Source organism: Hemicordylus capensis, chromosome 2 (assembly GCF_027244095.1).
Source record: "Hemicordylus capensis ecotype Gifberg chromosome 2, rHemCap1.1.pri, whole genome shotgun sequence".
Lineage (NCBI taxonomy): Eukaryota > Metazoa > Chordata > Lepidosauria > Squamata > Cordylidae > Hemicordylus > Hemicordylus capensis.
Genome location: NC_069658.1, coordinates 18,596,087 through 18,611,818, shown reverse-complemented (window position 1 = coordinate 18,611,818; position 15,732 = coordinate 18,596,087). Strand labels below are relative to the sequence as shown.

Below are 15,732 nucleotides of genomic sequence, written 5' to 3'. Positions count from 1 at the left end.
TGCAACCTTGGAGAAGCCGCTGCCAGTCTGTGAAGACGATACTGAGCTAGATAGACCAATGGTCTGACTCAGTATATGGCAGTTTCCTATGTTCCTATGTTCCTAATTTCCATCATTCTCAGCCCAATGTGGCTGGGGATGATGGGGATTGTAGTCCAACAGCTTCTGGGGACCCACGTTTTAGGACCACTGGAGAGATCATACCATTGGCTTTGGATCCATGACCCCAAACAGTCTGAATCTGGACCTGCAGATGTCCCTTGCAAGGAACATAAAAGGCTGCTGTAAGAGGACTTCCTCAGCAGGTTTTGAATGATGATTACATTTAGAGCAAACACAAATTACACAATGCTTAGCATTTATATAGCACTTTCAAAGGTTCAGAGCACTTCTACATATATTAACTAGTTGCAATCCTTGCAAAATATCCTATCATCATCATCATTACCACCACCAGCACCTCCAAATTGCAGGTGTGGGGAAAGAGGGGAAGGAGCTTGCTAAAAGCCACCTAGTGAGCTCATGGCAGAGGCAAGATTTGAACCAGTGAAATCCCAATCTGCAGCTTCGTTTCTTAAGCACCACACTACACCAGTTCTCATGAATCTACATGATATTAGATTATTCCCATGACTGGCAGGAAGGTAAAATCAAGCCATTTAATCTACCACCCAAAGAAGGGAGTTGGAAGGTCATTGCGTACGCTTTGCTGCATGGAAGTAATTGGTTTTGTGATGTTGTTGTTGTTGTTGTTATTAATTCGATTTCTATACCGCCCTTCCAAAAATGGCTCAGGGCGGTTTACACAGAGAAATAATAAATAAATAAAGATGGATCCCTGTCCCCAAAGGGCTCACAATCTAAAAAGAAACATAAGATAGACACCAGCAACAGTCACTGGAGGTACTGTGCTGGGGGTAGATAGGGCCAGTTACTCTCCCCCTGCTAAATAAAGAGAATCACCACGGTAAAAGGTGCCTCTTTGCCCAGTTAGCAGGGGTGCTGTTAGGAATGTTAGGAATTGGTTTTATGGTGCTGACCTATGGGTAATGGAATGCAATGGTGAAAACTTTCGTGATGTCAAGGTTAGCAAATTTGGGCATATTTATTTACTTACTTACTGCTTGATATGTATATCTCTAGGCAGTGTACACAACTTAAAAACAAATACAAAACAGAATAAACACAATTAAAACAATTTCACAGAATAAAAAGTTAAAAATTTCATAGGATAAAAACAATTCAACATTTTAAAATCATCATCTTTGATGATGTAGCGTTTATATTGGCTGCATCTTGAGTTTATTCTGACTCAGAAAAATGGAGAACGTGAGTTACAGCTAGACACTTACAAAATATCTCCACAATGGATTCAGAATATCAGCCTCAGAGCCAATGTCCCGAGAAGCTATCCAAGTCACTAAAGGATGCATGAAGACAGGAAGAAATATGAATCAGCCGAACCTGATATTCCAGAAGGAATCTTGTCTGATTAGTGAGAAGGCTTCCTACACAGGAAATAACAGTCTTCACACAGATTACAACGTGCTGCCAAGATGCAATATCTCAACTGACAAATATGCGAGGTGTACATACAGTTTGACATGCATTGGCACATGATGGCACTGATCTGACAGGCAGAAAATGTTGGGCAGGAAAGATGGTGTTTTGCTGTTAATTTACTGGGATGCCTTATAAGCGAAGTTTCTGTGTGCTGCTGCATTGTGCCCAGTGAGCTGCATTTGCTCTCTCTTTCTTTCTTTCTTTCTTTCTTTCTTTCTTTCTTTCTTTCTTTCTTTCTTTCTTTCTAGATAAAACACAGAAGCTGCCTTATACCAAGTCAAACCCCTGGTCCATCTAGCTCAGTCTTGTTTACACTGAGCTGGGTCTCACGATCAGTGAGACCTGGTCTGTGAGAGTGAGCAGGAAGAGTGCTCTCCCCGCACATGAGCAGGGTGGGAGCCCTGGGCAGCCGGATTGGCCGCCCACATGATTGCCGGCTCCGAGACAGAGCTGGCAGGGGCTGGGGGGGAGCGGGGACCAATTGGCCCCTGGAAGCTCCAGGGTGCCTTGCGCGAGCGCACAGGGCATGCTGGTGAGACCCCTGGAGCCGGGAGGTGGCTTTTTGCCTCCCCTCCGGGGGGTCTCCTTGTGAATAGCCACAGCGCGGAGTTGTGTCGCAGCTACTCATGATAAAAGAAACCCGGATTTGCGGAGTGCTCGCTCTGCAAACTCGGTTTTAGGGGTGGGCTACTTGAGCAGGTTACCTGCTCAAGAACCACCGGGCTTATAGCCGAGCCCGGTGGTTCTCACGATTGCAGAAAATCGGGGTAGCGGAGGCTAGCCCAATTTTCTACAGTCGTGTGAATAACCTCACTGACTGGCAGCAGCTTCTCCAAGGTTGCAGGCAGGAGTCTCTTCCAACCCTGTCTGGAGGTGCGGCTGCCAGGGATTGAACCTGGGACCTTGTGCATGCAAAGCAAATGCTCTACCACTGAGCTACAGCCTCCTCTCCACCCAATATAAATTGGCCACATTCACAAATAACACACCGGAACTGTGTTTTCCCCCTCCCCTGTGCGCTTACCTGTCCACCTTCGGACATAACTGGCAAGATCCGAACAGCAGTCTGCAAGATGGCAGAGATGAGAGGCTGCACAGGCTTCCTTCTGGCATGAAAAACAGCCCCAGTAGCCAATCTTAGCCGGAGAGAGGGAGGAGTTTCATCCCTCGACTCCGGTTACAGCGAGCACAGCTTGCAATTCAGAATTCGCATGTACCACAGTTGGCGGCAAACCTCAGGTAGGAGCAGCTTAAACTCACGACAGACCAAGGGTACAAATTGGAGTTTGGGGAGGGAAACCTTGGGTCGCTTTTTCAATGGGGCCAAGGTTGCATGCATATGGATGTACATGAAACCCAACCTCTGCCCTGTTTAACTCCAGTTCCCCATTATGTGTGAATGTGGCCATAGTCTCACTGTAGTTTTGCAAAGGGAGCTATGGATCTCTAAGAATTTTCAGGAATCTCACCAAACTCCAATTCTCTAATTTCTGTGGGAAAGTCTATGACAAACTGGCACAACACTGATATAATTTGAAGGGTAGCTATGCTAAGTTTCAACATTGCTAAACATTGCATTGTTATATGCAAAACAAAAAGGACAAATTACTCCTAAAGGACAAAGCTCTTCTCTGTTTTCTGAGGTCTGCCAATCATAATTTCACATGCAATCATAATTTTTGCATGTATAGAATTCACTGGTACAAGATGTTGGAATGGCTTTCAAGTTTAGATTTATTTTTATTGACTGCTTATTGTTCAATTTATATACTGCCTTTCATTAAAATAATCAGTTTACAATAAATTTAAAAAATACAAAACTATTAAACAGTTAAGACAGTACAAACATTAAATTGGAATACAGGTATAAGAAAAACTACAAATCTATTTTAAAAGTTTATACACAAAGTTTATATATTTTAAAACATAGACACAATAAAACCATCACTGAATTCACATGTAACGTGGAACCAAGGGTCCAATGGTTATCTGCCCGCATTCGGACATAACTTGCAGGACCATAACTGCAGTCAGGAAGACTGCAGAGAGGAAGGGGAACTGGCAGCATGGGCGGGGGAAGTGGTTGCATGGGCTTCCTCCTGGAATGACGGACACCCCCAGCAGCCAATCGCAGCTGGAGTGAGGAAGGAGCTTCCTCCCTCAACTCCAGTTACTTCAGCATGCAGCATTTGGATGTAACGATTCTGGAATGGAACCTCAGGTAGGAGCAGCAAAACTCACTACAAATCTAAGGTTCCAATTGGAGTTTGTTGAGGAAAATCTTAGGTCACTTTTGAATCCAAAGACTATTGCTACACACATTCAGACGTAAAAGAAATTCAACCTCAGGACCCTCCAACTCCGATTTTCCATTACATGTGAGTGGGCCCCATGAAACACAGCACAGACACAACAGCAACAAGCCTGGGTAAAAAGCCGTGCTTTTACTTGCTTTCTAAGAGCTATAGTGGAAACCGAGGAGCAGATCTTCACTGGGAAAGCATAGATGGCTTTAAAAGGGGATTAGAAAATTTTCATGATGAGATTTTTCAACTAATGGCTAATAATGGAACTTCCATGTTCAGGGGCAGTATACCATTGAATACCAGTTGCTGGATAGTAATAGTTGGAGACAGTGTTTATATCCAGAAAGCCCACAAGCTGGGCATGAAGGCATCTAATTTGATCACTGTGAAAGGCAAGATGCTGTACTAAACGAATCCAGCAGAGCCCCTATTTTCTTAAGGCAAACATTATTTAGGGAGGAGATGATGTATAAATATGAGTAGCACTATGAATGGTTATAGATTGCTTATCAACAAAAGTTCTCAAGATGGTTCACATAGAAATAAATAAATAAAATGGTTCCCTGTCCCAAAAGGATTCACAGTCTAAAAAGAAACAGAAAAGAAAAAGAAACAGGGTAGACACCAACAACACCAACCAGAGGGATGCTGCGTTGGGTACAGTTGAAAGGACACAGTTGCTTTTCCCCTGCTCAAATTTAATACAATCACCACTTCAAACAATGCCTCTTTATTCAGGTAGATAATAAGGATGTGCACAGAACTGCGGTGGGGAGGCTCAAAGGAGGCGGGGATGCTGCTTTAAGAGTGGGGGAGGGTGCACTTATCCCTCCCGCCACTTTCCCCCCACCAGAGTCCATTTTTAAAAAATCCCATCGGGGCTGCAGTGTACCTCCCTGCCTCTTCCTGCTGCCCCATTGTCCCCGTTGTCCGGATATGACCGGAAGTCTCACATTCACACATAAATACAAAGTGTCCCGTGGGATTTATCTCCATGAATTCAAGTAACTAGAAGCTTGCCTGATCAGAAGGTCATCTGTACATCTCACCACATGCTTAAATCCAGCTTATCATTCATCAACCACTCAAAAACAGACCCTGGTCTTAGCAGCAGACTCTTCCCAGCCGTAAGCTGACAGCCACCACGCACTAAATTTTGAAGTGACATCTGAAGTCACTTTCAACACCATATCTGGGACTGGGAAATAATTTGTTACTAGATCAGCAGTGCTAAGTGAATGTTGGTTGGCCTTTTGCTTTCTAGACTTAGAGCCTATGGCTTAGCTTGTTTATTCAAGGGATCTAAAGCTAGCTGCTTCATTCCAGTTAAGCAGCTTTATGCATATGCATGCTTCCCTATGTATTCTCTGGGAACAATGAGGAGTTTTCATGTATGCAAGCTTTGGTTTTCTCTGTGCACAGTTTGAATGGAGGGTGGGCTAGAGCATCTGAATGGTGCTCTTTATAACCTCTCAGTCTTGCAGGAACCACAGCACTAGGCTTTGAAACTCTGCCCTGTCTTTCCTGTGTTTACAATTGAAACGTAAGGGAAGTTTGGTCTGATTTTGATTTCTCAAGGCATAGAAATATTTGGCTGGAGAAGAGAAAGGAGTGGCCCAGGCAGAAACGTTTTCTTTGAAAGCGTGGTATCAGTTTGCAAATAAGATATATTTCTAGATAGCAGCAATTTGATTTTAATTTGAGCCAGGTCATTGCTTGGAAATGACAGGGGAAGACCTGGGAACTTGGAGATCTGTGGGCTGCTGACCAATTTAGTGAGCCTTTTTTATTTTTATTTATTTATTTTTTATTTAACACATTTGTATACCGCCCAAAACGCAAGTCTCTGGGTGGTTTGCAACAAAACAATAAAAACAACCAATAAAAAGATCAAAACATTCCAACAATTAAAAATGTTAAAACTATTAAAAACACAATTAAAACAATATCTAATTAAAAGTCTGGGTGAACAAATGTGTCTTGACTGCCTTTTAAAAAGTTGTAAGAGATGGGGAGGATCTTATTTCAGCAGGAAGTGTGTTCCAAAGCCTCGGGGCAGCAATGGAGAAGGCCAATCCATGAGTAGCCACCAGACGAGCCAGTGGCAACTGCAGATGAACATCTCCAGACGATCTCAATGGGTGATGAGGTTCATAGCAAAGAAGACATGGGGGCGATTTTCACGACCAACCAAAACTGGGCTAGGAGAGCCTATTTTTGTTGGACGTAAGAACCACCGGGCTCGCAGCCAAGCCCAGTGGTTCTTGAGCGGGTAACCTGCTCAAGAACCCCTGCTAAAAAGCAGGTTGCGGAGCGAGCGCTCCAGCAAACCTGCTTTTTAGGCTCGTGAGTAGCCACGGTGCGGCTTCGCACCACACCTACTCATGAGTAGACCCCTGACCGGGAGGTGAAAAGCCACCTCCTGGCTTGGGGGTCTCCCCAGTATGCCCTGTGCGCTCGTGCAGGGCATACTGGGGCTTGCGGGGGCCACATGGCCCCCGCTCCCCCACCCCCCCGCCAGCTCCATCATGGAGCCAGCCATCATGTGGGCGGCCAATCCAGCCGCCCAGGGCTCCTTGCCCACTTGTCTGCGGGGAGAGCGGGCTTAGCCCACTCTCCCCGCAGTTTTAGAAAAAGCGGGTCTCACGGATCGTGAGACCCGCCTCATTCTCTTAAATACCCAGGGCCCAAGTTGTTTAGGGCTTTATAGGATATAACCAAAACCTTGTACTTTGCCCGGAAACTTATCAGCAAACAGTGTAGATCTTTTAAGATAGGAATGATGTGGTCTCTCCTAGATGACCCAGAGACGAACTTGGCTGCTGCATTCTGGATTAACTGCAGTTTCCACACTATGTACAAAGGCAGCCCCACATAGAGCGCATTGCAGTAGTTAAGTCTGGAGGTGACCAGCAGATGTACCACTGTTCTGATTTATCATTTATCTCACGAAATGGACACAGCTGATGTATCAGCCAAAGCTGATAAAAGGCACCGCTGGCCACTGCCTCAACCTGGGACACCAGGGAGAGTTTTGTGTCCAGAAGCACCCCCAAGACTGCGTACCTATTCCTTCTGGGGAAGTTTGACCCCATCCAGAACTGGCAAATCAAAATCATCTCCTGAATTCCGACCCTGCACAATAAGGTGGTATTGATAATTATTGACCCTGACAATAAGGTGGTATCCAGATAAGACCTCCGTCTTATCTGGATTCAGCCTCAGCCTGTTACCTCTCATCCAGCCCATCACTGCCTCCAGGCACGCATTTAGAGAGGTTATGCCTTCTCCTGATGATGTTGACGTGGAGAAAAAGATTTGGGTGTCATCAGCATACTGATAACACCATGCACCACATCTCAGCGGCTTCATGTAGATGTTAAACAACATTGGAGACAATATGGTACCCTGAGGGACACCATACCGAAGTTCAGTTTTTGAAGAACAACAATCCCCAAGGGACACCATCTGGAATCTGCCTGAGAGGTAAGAGTGGAACCACTGCAAAGCAGTGCCTCCCACCCCCACCCCCCCAGACGCTCCAGAAGGATACTATGGTCGACAGTATTGAAAGCTACCGAGAGGTCCAAAAGGACCAACAGTGTCACACTTCCTCTGTCAATTCCCAATTGGAGATCATCAGTCAGGCTCACCAAGGCAATCTCCACCACATAGTCCACCTGAAAGCTGGTCTGAACCGGGTCTAGATAACCAGTTGCATCCAAGACTACCTGGAGCTGGGAGGCCACCACCCTCTCAATTACCTTGCCCAGCCACAGAAGGTTGGAGACAGGCCCATAGTTGCTCAACTCTGAGGAATCCAAGGCAGGGTTCTTCAGAAGTGGTCTAATAATTGCCTCCTTAAGACAAGGAGGCATCCTGCCCTCCCTCAGAGAAGCATTTATGATCTCTACTAGGCCTTCTACAACAACCTCCTTGCACATAGTATTAGCCATGTTGGGCAAGGGTCAGGAGAACAGGTGGTAGGCCGCATCGCTCCAAGGAGCTTGTCCACATCCTCATGAGTCACACACTGAAACTGATCCAGCCTAACCACATAAGAGGAGTCTCTGGACACCTCCGATTCAGACACTGCAGTAACTGTGGAGTCTAAATCCAAGTCAGCCTGAATATGAGATATTTTATCCACAGACGAAAATCATTAAACATATCACAGTGGGTAATAGATGGTTCCAAATTCTGATTCAAGGGAGGAGGGACACTCACTAGCCCTCTCACTACCCTGAACAACTCCACTGGATGTGAACTTGTGGACACAATACGGGCTGAAAAGAATCGCTTCTTTGCTGCCCGTATTGCCAGAGCATAGATCTTCAAATGTGCTCTATGTTGGATTCGAGTCTTTCTCTACTTGCTCTCCAGTTGTCTACCTCTCTGTGTCAGCTCCCGTAGTTCTTCTGTATACCAAAGGGCCAATTTTGAAGTGGGTCGGAGAGGATGCTTAGGTGCGATCATGTGTACTGCCCTGGTAAGCTTGCTGTTCCTGTTCTCCACCAGGACATCAACATGATCACCAGCAGAGCCAACATTAAATCCTTCCAAGGCTTCTTGGAATCCTATTGGATTCAATAACGTTCTCGGGCAGACCATTCTAATGGGCCCCTCGCCCCTGAGAAGGTGGGGTGTGGCTGTGAGTGCAACTTTAACCAGATGGTGGTCCATCCATGACTAATGGTGAAATCACAGGAGTCCCTACCCATGGAACAACACCCTGATCAGAGTGAAAGACCAGATCAAGCATGTGACCTGCAATGTGTGTCGGTCCTGAGACCCTTTGGGATAGGCCCATAGTTGTCATGGCTGCTATGAACTCCTGAACCAACTCAGACAAATTGGTCCCAAAGGGGACACTGAAGTCCCCCAGAACCACAAGGCTGGGGGACTCCAACACCAAACCTGAGACCAAGTCCGTCAGCTCAGTTAGGGACTCCATCGGGCAGCTGCATGACTGGTACACCAAGAGAAGTCCCAGTCTACCCTGGTCCCCAAACTTAGGTACATTCAATATTGTCAGACATTTCCACAGGGATCCTGGTCAGGGAGAGGTTAATCTTATAGACTACAGCCACTCCACCTCCCTGCCCATGTCCCTGCACCTGATCCTCAATAGAGTCCCCTTGGAGGGAGAAGCTGGGACCAGACTGGGCCACCAGCCTCCCCCAACCAAGTCTCTATAATGCATACCAGGTCTGCCTATTCATCCAGAATCAAATCATGGATGGTTTCCAACTTATTCTAGACAGACCTGGCATTACAGAGGAGCAAGGTGAGCATCTGTGGGAGGTTGGCACTGCCCCCAAGGTCAAAGAGCTGGCAGGACAGCCAGAAGGGGAAACAGCTAATAGATTTCTGACTTCCCTTCCCCTGTAATGACGTGCTGACCTGCCAACTTTACTTCTTCTATTCCACCCCCTCCCAGAATAGCCACCCCAGTCAGTGGACACACACCCTGTATCTCCATCCCCAGACAGACCAAGACACATCTGAAACACCTAGGACCCAATAACAACAGAAGCCAAAAATACCACCTGCCCCACGCCCATGTTGCCCCCCAAAGGGGCGACCCTGCCACCATAGGGTAGCAGCCCTTTTTTAAGCCCAGAAAGATGGCCAATCTTTGCAGCTGATCCTCAAGAACTGCTGACTCACTCCCCCTGGCCCCGATCCCGCACAGACTCACCCACAGGGTAGCAGCCACAGCCCCACACATTACAGGGCACACAGGCTGGCAAGCTGACAACAGCAGACAGCAGCCACACAGGCTCTCACCACTGGGCAGCAACTGTCTCTGGGAAGCAGATGTTAAAGCAGATTATAAGAACTATATCTGATGGAGATCCCAGGGAGGGAACCTGGAACCTTCTGCATGCTAGCATACAGGTGCTGCTCTTCCCAGAGTGGTCCCATTCCCTGAGAGGAATATCTTACAGTGCTCACACATGGAGTCTCCCATCCAAATGCAAACCAGGATGAACCCTGCTTAGCAAAGGGGACAATTCATGTTTGCTACTACAAGACCAGCTCTCCTCCACATACTTCCAAAGCTAAGCACAATTCCAAGGATGCATAATTTTAGTGTGTTTGTTTGTTTAATATATTTGTATACTGTCCCAAACGCAAGTCTCGGGGAGGTTTACAACAAAACAATAAACACAACAAATAAAAGCCTGGAAGTTCCAAGAATATGACAAGTATGCATGCACATACATTCAAATACACTTGTAAATTGAGTGGGCTGTGACAGCATTAGCTCCTGAACCAATCATATTCTTCCCTCTGGAAGATATTTGCAGAGACAAGTTTGATTGGTTGGAAAGCTTTAGGAGGACAAGACACATGCTTGTAACTTGTGGCGAGTGAATTTATGGCTAACTATGGCTGAAATCCTCTGACCAATTACTATTAAAAACAAACAGAGCTCTGCTGCAGCTGCTGACAGATCCCCACACCATTCAAATTCATGATGCAATAGCCACATTCCTTCCTGTTCAAAAGTGTGCCTGTGCAAAGTGACACCACCTCAATTTTATTTTGGCAATTAGGGCTTGACTCAGTTTTGCTTATCAGTAATTTGAATCATGAGTTTGCATGTAGGAGGACACACATGACTGAAGTAATGCAAAGGGCATAACTGTGTGCAAAGCTGAAGATTCACACCTGTTTGCAGGTGTTTGAACGTTCTCTCTACAGCCTGAGAACAGCTGCAAAGCAGTTTGTCTTGTCTGTGCCAATCTGAGAAGCATAGATCAGGGGTTTTCAAACCTGGGTCCCCAGATAGTGCTAGACTACAATTCCCATCATCCCCAGGAAGATAGGAAGCTGCTTCCTACCTAGTCAGGCCATTGATCCATCTAGCTCAGTACTGTCTAAACTGACTGGCAGCGGCTCTCCAAGGTTTCAGACAGGAGTCTTTTCTAGCCCTACCCAGAGATGCTGCCAGGGAGTGAACCTGGGACAATGGAAAACAGATACTGTACCACTGAGCTATGGTCCCAAATGGACTTCGGCCATTTGGGCTGGGGAAGATGGGAGTTGTAGTCCAACAACATCTGGGGATCCAAGTTTTAGAACCCTGTATTGGAACGTGAACTGGCTCCTTGCTATGCTTTCCCCAGAAACTAGAGTAGCCCTGATGTGGGAAAGAGCCCTATCAGGAGGAATTTCTCCCATGTGGCCTGGGACTCACTTCCGACATTACCATAAGGTGACCCACCACTGGAACTGCCAGTATCTGTGCTACACTGAGGTCATCCTCATGACCAGCCATACCTGGGTTGCTATTCTCCCTCTGTTTCTCACTCGCCATGCCCAGAGAAGGATCCAGTCATCTGGGAGAAGGCAGGTAAGATCCTGCCTTCCCCCTAGCCCTACCAGTTGTGAAAGTGTGATGATGGGAGTTGTAGTCCCACAATATCTGGTTATCCAAGCTTGAGAAGACGCATCTGTTCACCCAGGCTTTTAATTAATATTGTTTTAATTGTTTTAATGTTGTTTTAGAATATTGTTTAAAAATTTTTAAATTGTTGTGTTTTAAATTTCTTGTTTGTGTTTTTAACTAGTGTTTTATTTTCTGTTTTTATTTTGTTGTAAACTGCCCAGAGACGTGAGTTTTGGGCGGTATAAAAATATGTTAAACAAACAAACAAACAAACAAATAAGAAGTCCTGCCTCAGTAAACTAACCAGTGTAACTTGATACGCTTCAATTAATGTGAATTAGTTACCACTTGACACCTTAGAAATGCCAAGTTGTACTCATAACCCAAGCCACCTAATGGTGCAGTGGGGAAATGACTTGCCTAGCGAGCAAGAGTTTGCCGGTTCGAATCCCTGCTGGTATGTTTCCCAGACAATGAGAAACACCTATATCGGGCAGCGGTGATACAGAAAGATGCTGAAAGGCATCATCTCATACTCCACGGGAGATGTCAATGTTAAACCCCTCCTGTATTCTACCAAAGACAACCACAGGGCTCTGTGGTCGCCAGGAGTCGACACTGACTCGACTGCACACTTTACCTTTACTCATAACCCAGGTGATACAGTATAGACTTATGGATAAAATAAGAATTGTACTTTGCCCAGGACCAGAGGACAATAGTTACTCCAAACCAATGTACACAGAAAACAAGGGTGTGATGATCTTGCTTGTGCAGCATTAGTCAAGATGAAAAACGACTTTTCATGTCAATAACCTTTTCCTACTCAGCCCACGGATACACAGATTATAGGGAGAGACTGGGAGGCCAGCTAGAGACGTCAGTTTCCCTAGCACCAATCAAGTTTATGCCAGTATTTTACATGCAGCAATATCACACACAGCTGCCACACACTTAACTCAGATACCACTTAATATGTAATGTAAATCTTAATGAAAATTTAGAGAAGGTTAGGTTCCATTTTGATGCTAAGGCACAAGTCCTCATTGTCATGGGAGGAAGCGGAAGAATTTAAAATATGTGCCATCCTTAGCTGGTGGAGCAGCTTTTAAAGCTTCACAGTTAAATTGCCTGGAAAAAGAAACAGAGGAGTACATGCAGATTGGGTTAGGCCTCTGAGTAACTATTTATTGCATCTCTTTATGTTCTGTACAATACCTTACAGATATAGTACTATAAAACACATGCCTGTGCGGCATTCCAGGGTTGGGGGCTGAGGATAACACCTATACTCTGTTTCCAAATCTCAGCTTTGCTGGGATGGGCAAACTTTCCCCATTGCAAACTAGCCTTGCTGAACAAAAGAGCAAATGCAACCCTCGTCCATCTGAAAAGCACCACCTTTTAGTGACTTGAATCAATACTTGGGAAACTGTCCTAGGCAGCCATGAGTAGCTAGCTTTTCAAGAGTGGCCTGGAGCCTCCAGGAATCAGAATCCTTCTCCAGGGAACTATTGAAAACAACCCTGGAGATGTTAATGGATAGGAAGCTGCCATATACTGATTCAGACCATTGGTCCATCTAGCTCAGTATTGTCTACACAGACTGGCAGCGGCTTCTCCAAGGTTGCAGGCAGGAATCTCTCTCAGCCCATGGCTCCCAGAGGACCAGCAAGAATGCCCTAAAATCACCTGCAAACAGAAAGCTAGTGTGAGCTAGGTAAAACATTCAGGGAAACCCACTCACATTTCTTAAAAGAGTGTGTGGTAGCCAAAAGAGTGTGGCAGGGAGTAAGCAAGCTGTTAGAGTGGCCTGATTTGGAAAAACAGACTTGGGAAGAACTAACATCAGGTTTGAGCAATAGAACCTCCTTTCGAGGTCCCAGAAAGAAACCTTCAAGGAAACGGGACGGAACGGGTGCCCCCATACTAGGGAGTTGGAACGTTCCCCTTCTCGTAATCAGGTTAGTAAACCTGTATGTCATTTATGCAATGCTCCTGCATAGGAATAGGGAGGGAAGACGCGACCAAGAGGTTCACGCAGATGAGACAGTAAATCTCTTCTGGAAAAGTTTGTATGGTTATGTGCAAAAAGACAAGAGTATCTCTTCTAAACAGCAATGGGACAAATTGTGGAAATAGACGTCGGACGTAAACCCCCCCCCCCATTACCTGATGTGCCTTGAAATCCCCCACCCCCGAGTTACAGTACTACCTGCATATACTTCATAACCTTGTGGGTTTCCAAATCCATGTGTGTAAATCTTTGTAGATATATGATGTACAAACAACCACTTTGTATATAATTGTGCTTTGGCAACGTACTGTATGCTTTGGTAGTTTGTTGGTTCAATAAAAAAAATCTTGTCCTATAAATATTAAAATCTTGTCCTGTCTTGGAGAAGCCAGGGAGGGAAATTGGAACCTTCTGCAAGAATGCAGATGCTCTTCCCAGAGTGGCCCCATCCCCTGAGGGGAATATCTTAACAGTGCTCACATGTAGTCTCCCATTCAAATGCAAACCAGGGCAGACCTTGCTTAGCAAAGGGAACAATTCATGCTCACTACTGCAAAACCAGCTCTTTTCCAATACAAATGGCTTGATATTGGGGTGGGGGGCAGGACATGGGGGTGGTGAGGGAAAGAGATCTCCAGGAATAGAGTTGACAGCCCTGTCAGGGAGGAGAGCTGGTCTTGTGGTAGCAAGCATGGATTGTCCCCTTTGCTAAACAGGGCCTGCCCTGTTGCATTTAGCAATAGCAATAGCAATAGCAATAGCACTTACATTTATATACCGCTCTACAGCTGGAGCTCTCTAAGCGGTTTACAATGATTTTAGCATATTGCCCCCAACATTCTGGGTACATTTGAATGGGAGACAGCCCTGTAAGATATTTCCTCAGGGGATGCTGCTGCTGTGGGAAGAGCTTCTGCCTGCTTGCATGCAGAAGGTTCCAAGTCTGGCATCTCCCAGATAGGACTGAGAGAGACTCCTGCCTGCAACCTTGGAGAAGCCGCTGCCAGTCTGTGTAGACAATACTGAGCTAGACAGACCAATGGCCTGACTCAGGATATGGTAGCTAACTATGTCCCTGACAGGGAGATAGGAAAATGATAAGCAGCCAGGCTGTGCACACACCTGTGTGAGGACGACATTGCTTCCAGCCTAATCAGCTAAAGGGGCGGGCTGTGGGGAGGAGCCAGCCGGGTCAGGTTTGGGAAGAAGCAGGGAGGAACGTCTAGGCAGGGAAAAGGCACGCTGGTCTCTAGAGAAGGAGCAGCAAAGGTCGGCGGAGAGAGAGCGCGAAAGAGAAAGAAAGAGGCACACAGACAGCAGCGCCTGGACTAAGGTAAGAGATCGAGCAAGAGATGTTCAGGACGGAGTCCCCGGATTGTAGGGAGACAAACTGGTCTTGTGTGGGGCAGGCTTCTTCCTCCTGCTTTGATAGAGAGGCGTGTGTTCCCTTCTTCTTCAGAGTGAGGCTTGCTGCTGCTGCCCCTCCCTGGAGATGGATTTGTGCTGCTGGTGATGGTGGGCCCTTAGGTGCTCTCCTCCTCCTCCTTGCTCGCTCCTTTCCAGACTCCCTTCCGTTGACAGCTCTGTTTGGGCTCGCGCGTTGGCACCACTTCTGGGAACTTTCCCGGGCTTAATTCTTGGGTAGCCAGAGGTGTACTCCTTTGCGCCCCGGAAACGGGCGAGATTGCAAACGAAACGGAGCGAAGGTGTGTGTCCTAGGTGGAAGAATTCTGTGTATCTTGGAAGATTACCTACTTTGGGACCAGGGATGCCAGTACTGTAACGAGCATGATCATTTTCACATATTCATGGCCACTGAATCCGTTCAAGCCAGTGAAGCTAAAGTTAAGAAGGTGGACAGACAGGGTACGCTGTGTTGAGAAAAAGCTGCGTGGGGGTGGACGTGGACTGCAGTCTGTCTAGAAAACAACCTCCTCCTCGTTTCTGATGTGTAGGTATTCTCTGTATACTGATTACTCTCTGTATTTCACTCAGGGAAAACATTTATTTATTTTATTATTATTATTCTAATTAAATGCAATAATAATTGCCCCATACACAAATTTCTGGGCAGTATATAGGTTGAGTGTCCTTTATCCGAACTGCTTGGGACCAGAACTGTTCCAGATTTCAGACTTTTCCGGATTTTGGAATATTTGCAGATTGTAATGAGATCTCTTGAGCATGGGATCCAAGTCTAAACACGAAAGGTTACTGTACACTGTATTTTATTTTTTTTAGGTTTTATTTAAAGTATAAAATCAAATAAGCATTGAATTTACGATAACTACATGTAATAAAAACTAATTGCAAGAAAATTTTCAATGCAATAATGTTGCAGGCGCACACCATGGTGGTTTCTGGATTATGGAACATTCCAGATTTTGGATGTCCAGATTAGGGATACTCAACCTGTACAAATTAAAACATAGATGATGAAAACAATA

The 15,732-nt window shown here is 45.8% G+C and overlaps 1 protein-coding gene and 1 non-coding gene across 3 annotated transcripts in view; one reads left to right on the top strand and one right to left on the bottom strand.

Annotated features, from left to right (window-relative positions):
- Positions 1-2,437: 2,437 nt before the first annotated feature.
- On the bottom strand, positions 2,438-2,509 carry TRNAA-UGC (transfer RNA alanine (anticodon UGC)). The gene has a single exon. It is a non-coding gene; the product is annotated as a tRNA-Ala (tRNA).
- An 11,927-nt stretch (positions 2,510-14,436) lies between these two features.
- The window catches only part of CCDC68 (coiled-coil domain containing 68), a 49,207-nt gene continuing 47,911 nt past the window's right edge, over positions 14,437-15,732 (top strand). Inside the window, exon 1 of one of the 2 annotated variants that reach the window (XM_053303491.1) lies at positions 14,437-14,618. The gene's annotated coding sequence lies outside the window, so the exon portion shown is untranslated. The remainder of the gene's footprint in view (positions 14,619-15,732) is intronic. The other variant, XM_053303492.1, reaches the window with a different exon arrangement.